We start from the raw sequence: 7,764 nt of genomic DNA, 5'->3' as shown, positions 1-7,764 counted from the left end.
ATATATATATATATATTTTTTTAATATATATATAATTTCTAGCTAGGAGAGAGATGGTGGTGCACGTGTGTGCGTGTGGGTGTGTGCTGGAAATTGAACCCAGAGCCTTCATATTGAGCTGCATCTTCCAGCCCTTTGCCATTTTTTATTTTGAGACATGGTCTTGCTAAATTGCTAAATTGCCCAGGGTGGGCTTGAATTTGTGATCCTCCTGCCTCAGCCTCCCACATGCTGGAATTACAGAGCCACCATGCCTCATGTCTGTGAACTTTATTTTGAATGCATTATTCACCTACCAGACAAGAATGTTTCTCAGGTTTCTATCCATTGTGTGATATTATCGCTGAAAATGGTGACTTCATTTTGCTTCTGAGATAGCACATTTCCTTAACCAAGAAAAGGTAAATACCCTCCTCATCTGAAATGTTACATGAACATGAAAGATTACACAAATTAAAATGCTATTTGTAGCTGAGCATAGTGGTCCACATCTGTAATTCCAGCACACTGGGAGGCTGAGGCAGGAAAATACAAGTTTGAGCCCAACCTGGGCATTTCATCAGCTGAACAAGACCCTGTCTCAAAATAAGAAAAGGGCTGGGCATGTAGCTGAATGGGAAGGCTCTGGGTCCAATCTCTAGCCACCCCCCCCCCCACAAAAACAAAGCCACTTGAAATCCACATATCTTACATTACCCAATTAAAATATATCAAAGACAATGGCTAGACATGGTTCACCCATGTAATCCCAACATCTGGGAGGCTGAGACAGGAGGGTTCAAATGTCAGTTCAAATTCTACCTGAGCAATTTAGCAACTTATTGAGACCCTGCCTTACTAAGTAAAAAGGGCTAGAGATGCAACTCAGTAAGAAGGCTCTGGGTTCAATCCCCAACATCAAGGAGAGGGAAGTAGGGAGAGAGAGGGGGTGGATAAGGAGAGGCAGAGAAAGTAATTCACTTTGCCCTCAAGTATCCTTCCCTCAGCACACTTCCTGCGCAAGAGCTCTCTTGGCCCCACTCTACGGAAGACTCAGAAGCAGCTGAAAAGCAGGGACACTTTGTTATAAAAAGATCGCTCTTGGCCTTGCTGCTGCAGCCAGCGGGGCTGTTGATAATGGATCATGGGGAGGGGGCCGAGCGGTGAGAAGATCTCCCTAAAGCCAGGCAGCTGATGACGCCTCCTCACTCCACAGCCCGGGGACAGACAAGTTTGCCTGAGAGTTTTCCAGCGTTCCTGCGCCAGAAACTGGGAACAGGAAGGAAAGCGATGGAAGGGGGGCGGAAACGCTATGATGTCTGCTGTCTGCGTTTCATTCCAGTGCTGAGAAGCGACCGGACCCTATGCGCTGTGTCTATGTCCAAAGGAGCAGGTGAGCGGTGACGTGGGCCGGAAGCACAGCCTCACTCCACCGGGTTTAAGAGCTCAGTTAAACCGGGCCTGGCGGCATCTTTCTGTGGTCCAACTACTTCCTGCAGCAGAGGCAGGAGGATCACAACTGTCAGACTTCCAGGCCTGCCTGGGGCAATTTTAGAACTGTCTCAAAATAAAAACCAAAAGGGGAGCTGGGGATGTGTCTCAGCCTCACAGAGCCTGCTGGCAAGCACAAGGTCCTGAGTTGATCCCCGTACCAAAAAAGCAAAACAAGGGCTGGGGATTTAGCTCAGTGGTTCTGTTCCTGCCTGGCAAGCGCAGGGACTAGAGTTCGATCCCCGGTAACAAAACAAAAACAAAAGCCCCAAAGATAGGGTGGGGGATTTAGCACAGTGGTTCCGCATCCTGCTTCACAAGCACAAGGACTCGAGTTCCATTCCCCGGTACGAAAAAAACAAAACAAAACAAAAAACCAAAGAGTTTAGCTGGGTGTAATGGCACCTGCCTGTAAACACCATATTCTGGAAGGCCGAGGCAGGACAATTGTAAATGTGAGCCCAGCCTAGGCAATTTAGTATCTTAGATTCCGTCTCAAAAAAAAAGCTGAGTATGTAGCTTGGTGAAAGGCCCTGGATTCAATCACAGTGCCGAAGACAAAACAAACAGATATATGAGGCTGGCAATATAGCTCAGGGATAGAGTACTTGCCCGGTATGCACAAGGCTCTGGGTCCAATCCTCATTTCTCCATAACCCCTACCACCCAAAAAATAAGAAAACCAATTTAATTACTATCCCCATGAGATAATATTAGCTATACACTGTCCTGAAACAAACTTTGGTTAATTTCACAGTTAGAGGTTCAACATACTCTTCTTTCTAAAGTTCTGGAATAAAAACACCCTACTAAATAGTCAGGAGTAGTAGCGCATGCCTGTAATCCCAGCTCTCAGGAGGCTGAGGCAGGAGGGTCACAGAAAGTTTGAGGCCAGCCTGGGATACATAGTGAGTTCAAGCCTATCTGTCTCAAAAAAAAAACAAACAGCAACAACAAGATTAAAAAAAAAAAATGGAGAAAAGAATATTTAACAGTCCCACCCTAGGCCCAACCCGATATCTTGTTGCCAAAAACTCCTCTTCTACCCCTTGTCTGCCTCCACTCCCATTTTCCCTACCCCCACCCCTCAGTAAACCTTATCTCCCTAAGGGTGTGTTCTTTTTTTTCTTTATTGTATTTTGAGACAAGTTCTTACTGTGTAGACCAGGTGGGCCTGGAATTCTCCACAATCCTCCTACCTCAGCCCCTGTAGTGCCAGGATTACAGGAATGCGCCACCATACCCCTTGGGTTTCTTCTTTGCCGTGATTTGCTAACCCAGGGTTCTGCTGATGGACTAATGGGAGAACACCAGTGCTTGGGGAAGCTGCGGCCCTGCTTACTGACTTGTGCAAACCCTGGGAGCCTTGCCTGCCATCGTCATAGTGGGGGTGAGTGCCTTGCGTTGGCCTAACGATAAAGATGGTTTTGTGGACCGAACCAGGCCCCACGCTCCACACATTCACAGGTTGAAATCCTGACCACCCCCACCCCCATATGACTGTTGGGAAATGAGCTTTCAAAGAGGCAATTAAGATTAAATGAAGCCAGGCCTGTAATCCCAGCATTTGGGAGGCTGAGTCAGAGGCTGGAATTCAAGCCCAGCCTAGGTACTTTACCAAATCCCAGACTCAAAAAACAATTAAGAAGGACCAGGGATGTAGCTTAGTGCAAAGGCCCTGGATTCAGTACTCAGCACCTGCCCCCCCAAAAAAGATAAGAGAGAGAGAGAAGAGATTGATAGTTAATTTTGTCTGTGAACATTGTAGTGCATAAGAAAACAGAAAATAAGCCAAGTGTGGTGGCACACGCCTGAAGGAACAAACGCAAGTTGGAGGCCAGCTTGGGCTTCATACTAGAAGGCCAGGCTGAACTATATACAAGACTGTCTCAAAAAACCAAGACAAACAAACAAACAGAAATAAAAACAGAAGACAGAAATATCTGACCCATGGGTGATTGTGTTTTGTTCCAGCTTTGGAGATAGAACCCAGTGCTTTTTATTTTTTAGAAACCGAGGTACTCACACTGTACTACATTTTCAGCCTTTCTTTTTCTTTTATTTTTATTTTTTGGTACTGGGGATTGAACTCAGGTCCTTGCACTTGGGAGTCAGGCTCCGGAACCACTGAGCTAAATCCCCAGCCCTTCAACCTTTCTTTTTAAATTTTTATTTTGAGACAATGTCTTACAAAGTCACTAAATTGCCCTGCCTGGGCTCAAACTTGTGATCCTCCTGCCTCAGCCTCCTAGGAGGTGTGCGATACCACACCTAGCTGCATCCAATGCTTTGTACCTGCTAGGTAAGGGTTGTGCTTTGGAGCCACACCCCTCCCTCTCTCCATGGGCATTTTTCACGTACGTGTCCATACTTACACATGCACAGATACATGTATCATGTGTTTAGTGGTCTGGGCATAGGCTTTACCATGGAGCTGCAGTCCCAGTGCCCCCACCCCAGTTTTCTGACAGTACACAAGGGTGATCACTTTCTGAAGTTGTTCTAGAATCCTCTTTCGTGACTGTCTTTACGAGATGTAACAAAAACTACAGTGAGGGCTGGGGATTTAGCTCACTGGTGCTGCCGCCTGCCTTCCCAGCTCAGAGTCCTGAGTTTGATCCCAGTACCAAAAAAAAAAAAAAAACTATGGTGTGTTCTCATCTGTCTTATTCACTGAATCTGGTACCATCCAACCTCTGGCTCTTCCCCAAAGGCAAAATGACCATGCAAAGTAAATGTTTTGAAGCCATTGAGGACACTGAATCAGCCACACAGCAGTGCAACTGAAGACTTTCGTGAAGGAGGACGTCCAGGACTGCTGCCGAAAGGGGTAAGAATGATGGGCTAAGTGTGTTCAAACCAAGGGAAAGAATGGTGGGGGGGAATAGCAGTGTTTCTTTTACTGTAATAAATTTTAAAAATTAAACATTCGCTGTATTTTCAATTTTGCCTTATAGTTCTTTGCTTCATTATTTAGCAATTAAATAACAGGATAGGTCTGGGGCTGTCCACCAGCATTAAGAAACATCACATTGAAATCTTTGGTCGTACATGTTGTCCCCAGCTATGTCCCTGGACCCAACTGTCTGCCTTGACTCCATAGCTGGTTGCAGAAACCTGGGCAAGTTGTGCCTCCCACTTGCCTGGCCACAGGTGCTGGATTAGAACCCAGGACCTCAAGTACGCTAGGCAAGCACTGTGTGATCAAGCCACATCCCCTCTCCCAAGTCACTCCAGCCTGTTTCCTCTTACATGTTCTAACATTTAAGTTGTTTTTTTTTTTTTTTTTTTTTTTTTTGGTACCAGGGATTGAACTGAAGATCTTGTACTTGTGAGGGAGGCACAGTGCCACTGAACTAGATCCCCAGCCCGCAAAAGGAGACTTTTGTGTTAAATAACATCCTTACTGATCTTGTCAGCAAATGAGATGTGTGTCAGTTATCTGACACTGTAACTTGCTGTGTAACAAATTATCCCAGACCTAGCTGCTTACAGTATTTTCTCATGGTTTCTAAGACTCAGGAATCTAGTCAAGATATAGGTGGTGGGGCCGGGGATTTAGCTCAGTGGTTCTGCCGCCTGCCTCGCAAGCACAGGATGTTAGACTGATTTTGAAGACGAGGTCCCCCACTTTTTTGGTTTTTGTTTTTAAGACTAGGTTTTGCTAAGTAGCTCAGGTTGGCCTTGAGCACTGTGTAGCCCAGGTTGGCCTCGAGCTTGTGGCAACTCTCCTGCCTCAGCCTCCCAAGTGCTGGGGTTAGAGGTATGTGCCACCGCTCCAGATGGATCCCTCACTTTTGCTCCTCTGTGAGTGAAGGATTGGAGGAGCAAAATGAGGTAACTCGCTTAATTTCCTCATCTGGTCCTCAAAGAGCTGGCCTGGCCTGAAGGCTGTTCTGAAGGGTAGGGGTAAGGTTTCAGGCTCTGGCAGAAGGGACCGGGAAGCAGATGCTATTTTGTAACTGAGCTGTTTCCTGAGCACTGATGTCATTCTGTTTTGCTCCTTTTCTCTCTTGTGTTTTCCTTCATTTTCTCCCATCCCTCTGAGTTGCTGGGTGTTTTATTTTGTTGTTTGGGGTTTGTTGTTGTTTGTTTGTTTGTTGGGGGGGTACTGGGGATTGAACTTGGATCCCTGCGCCTGCAAGGCAGGCGGGGGAACCACTCAGCTAAATCCCCACCCCTGTTGTTTGTTTTTTGAGACAGGATCTCACTATGTAGTTCAGACTGTCCTGGAACTCACTATGTAGAACAGGCTGGTCTCGAACTCACAGTGATCCTCCTGCCTCAGCCTCCTGAGTTTTGGGATTATAGGCGTGCTCCACCACACCTGGCTGTTTTCTTTTCTTGTATATATATTAATAAAACTTTTTTTCTCCCTGCGTTACTGGGAACTGAATTTAGGGCCTTGCACATGCTAGGCAAGTGCTCCTCCCAGCTGCATCCCACACCTTTTTTTGTTTTTTCTTTTGAGACAGGCACTCAATAAGTTCCCAGGGGGAGGGCTCAAACTTTTAATCATCCTGCCTCTGCCTCCCAGAATGCCGGTATCACAGATGTGTGCCACCACAACTGGTTTTATAAGGTTTTTTGAGACAGGGTCTCACTTTGTAGTTCAGGCTGCTCTGGAATTTACTGTGTAGCCCTGGTTGATCTCGAACTTACAGTGATCCTCCTGCCTCAGCCTCCTGAGTGCTGGGATTACTGATGTATGCCACCACACCTAGCTATAAGTATTTTCTGAGACAGGTCTCACTGTGTTTTCTAGGCTAGGCTCAAGCAACTCTCCTGCCTCTACCTTCTGAGAAGCTGGGAATATAGGCACAGGCCACTGAGTTCACTGCTTTTATCCACTTTTCGTTTTCCCTACCACACTTAACTAAGGTTCTACAAAGAACAAGTTTGCATACATATTTATAAAATTCAGAGAAATTCTAAATTACAGTGTGGATATAACAGCTCAGATCAGGGATAGAAAATGTAGGCATCTATAGGGCTGGAGAAGGTAATGAGTGAGGGACAGCCAGAGAGGCTGAACAGAGCACAGGGCCTCTCTCACCAGGGCAGCTAATTCAGGGATTTTGGACTCAAGCAGACATGGGTTTAAATCTAGAATCTCTTACTTATCGTCTGCGTACCCTAATTTATGTCACCCCTGAATAGGGGATACAGAGTCTACCTTCTGGTACTGTTAATATTTTTATAAACTGGATCTAACCTGGAATGGGATCAATAAGCCTGGCATGGAGGCACACACCTATAACCCCAGCTACTCAGGAGGCCGAGGCAGGAGGCTTGCAACTTCAAGCTCAGCCTGAACAACTTAGCAAGACCCAGTCTAAAGATAAAACTTAACACAGCAAGGGATGAAGATGTAGCTCATGGTAGAGCACTTGCCTAGCATGAATATGGCCCTGTGTTCCATCTCTAGTAACACAGACACAGACACACAGACACAGACACAGCAGCGGGGCATGGCAGAGGAACATCACTCCATGACAAGTAGCCAGGAGAAGACAGAAAAGCAGCAAGCAGACAGCAGCCAGCCTGCCTTCCCTCTCCCCCTTTATATTCCATCGTGCTATAAACCTATTGATTTGCCCCCACCTCAGGGTGGGGCTTCCATTATCCACAACCAGAACCAGAACCATGTTCCAATCCGGGCACCTATTTAGTACCACACACCTCAGTCCCACTAGCATATGCCCTAGACCCAGCCAGCTCTGAGAAGCCCCACCTATAAGCACAGGAGGCTTTGGGGGACATCTAGACACAAGCCAGAACGGGTGGGAAGGTAGAGTGTAGCAAGCTCATCTGGTTGGATTTGTCTTTTTTTTTTCTTGGTTCTGAGGATCCAACTTGGGACCTTCTGCTTGTGAGGCAGCTGAGCTAAATCCCCAGCTGGTTGGATTTGTCTTTAGTTGCCTTTTTTTGAGACATGTTCCCCACCATGTGCCCCGTGCACAGGGAAGGGTTGCAGCTGCCACACTGCTGCTGTGAGATTCCCTAGCCATAAATGAGACGGATGTCGTTCAGATTGTTGGTGGGAGTTGGTCTCTACTTCTATAGCTAACATTTATTTGCTTGTTCTGGGGCTGGAGATGGAACCCAGGGCCTCACCCATGTTGAGTATGTGCTCCACTGCTAAATCACATCCTCGGCCCCTGAAACCAAGGCTTTTGTTTTTGGCTTTGTTTCAGCAGTCTCAGGATTGAGCCCAGGGACTCACCCATGCCAGGCTGGTGCTCCGGCTCTGAGCTATACCCCAACCTTTGGATTGAAGATTTCAAACCTTTA

This window comes from Fukomys damarensis, unplaced genomic scaffold, assembly GCF_012274545.1.
Source record: "Fukomys damarensis isolate Sample0158 unplaced genomic scaffold, DMR_v1.0_HiC HiC_scaffold_5, whole genome shotgun sequence".
Taxonomy (NCBI): Eukaryota; Metazoa; Chordata; class Mammalia; order Rodentia; family Bathyergidae; genus Fukomys; species Fukomys damarensis.
Note: the sequence above shows the minus strand (reverse complement) of the source record.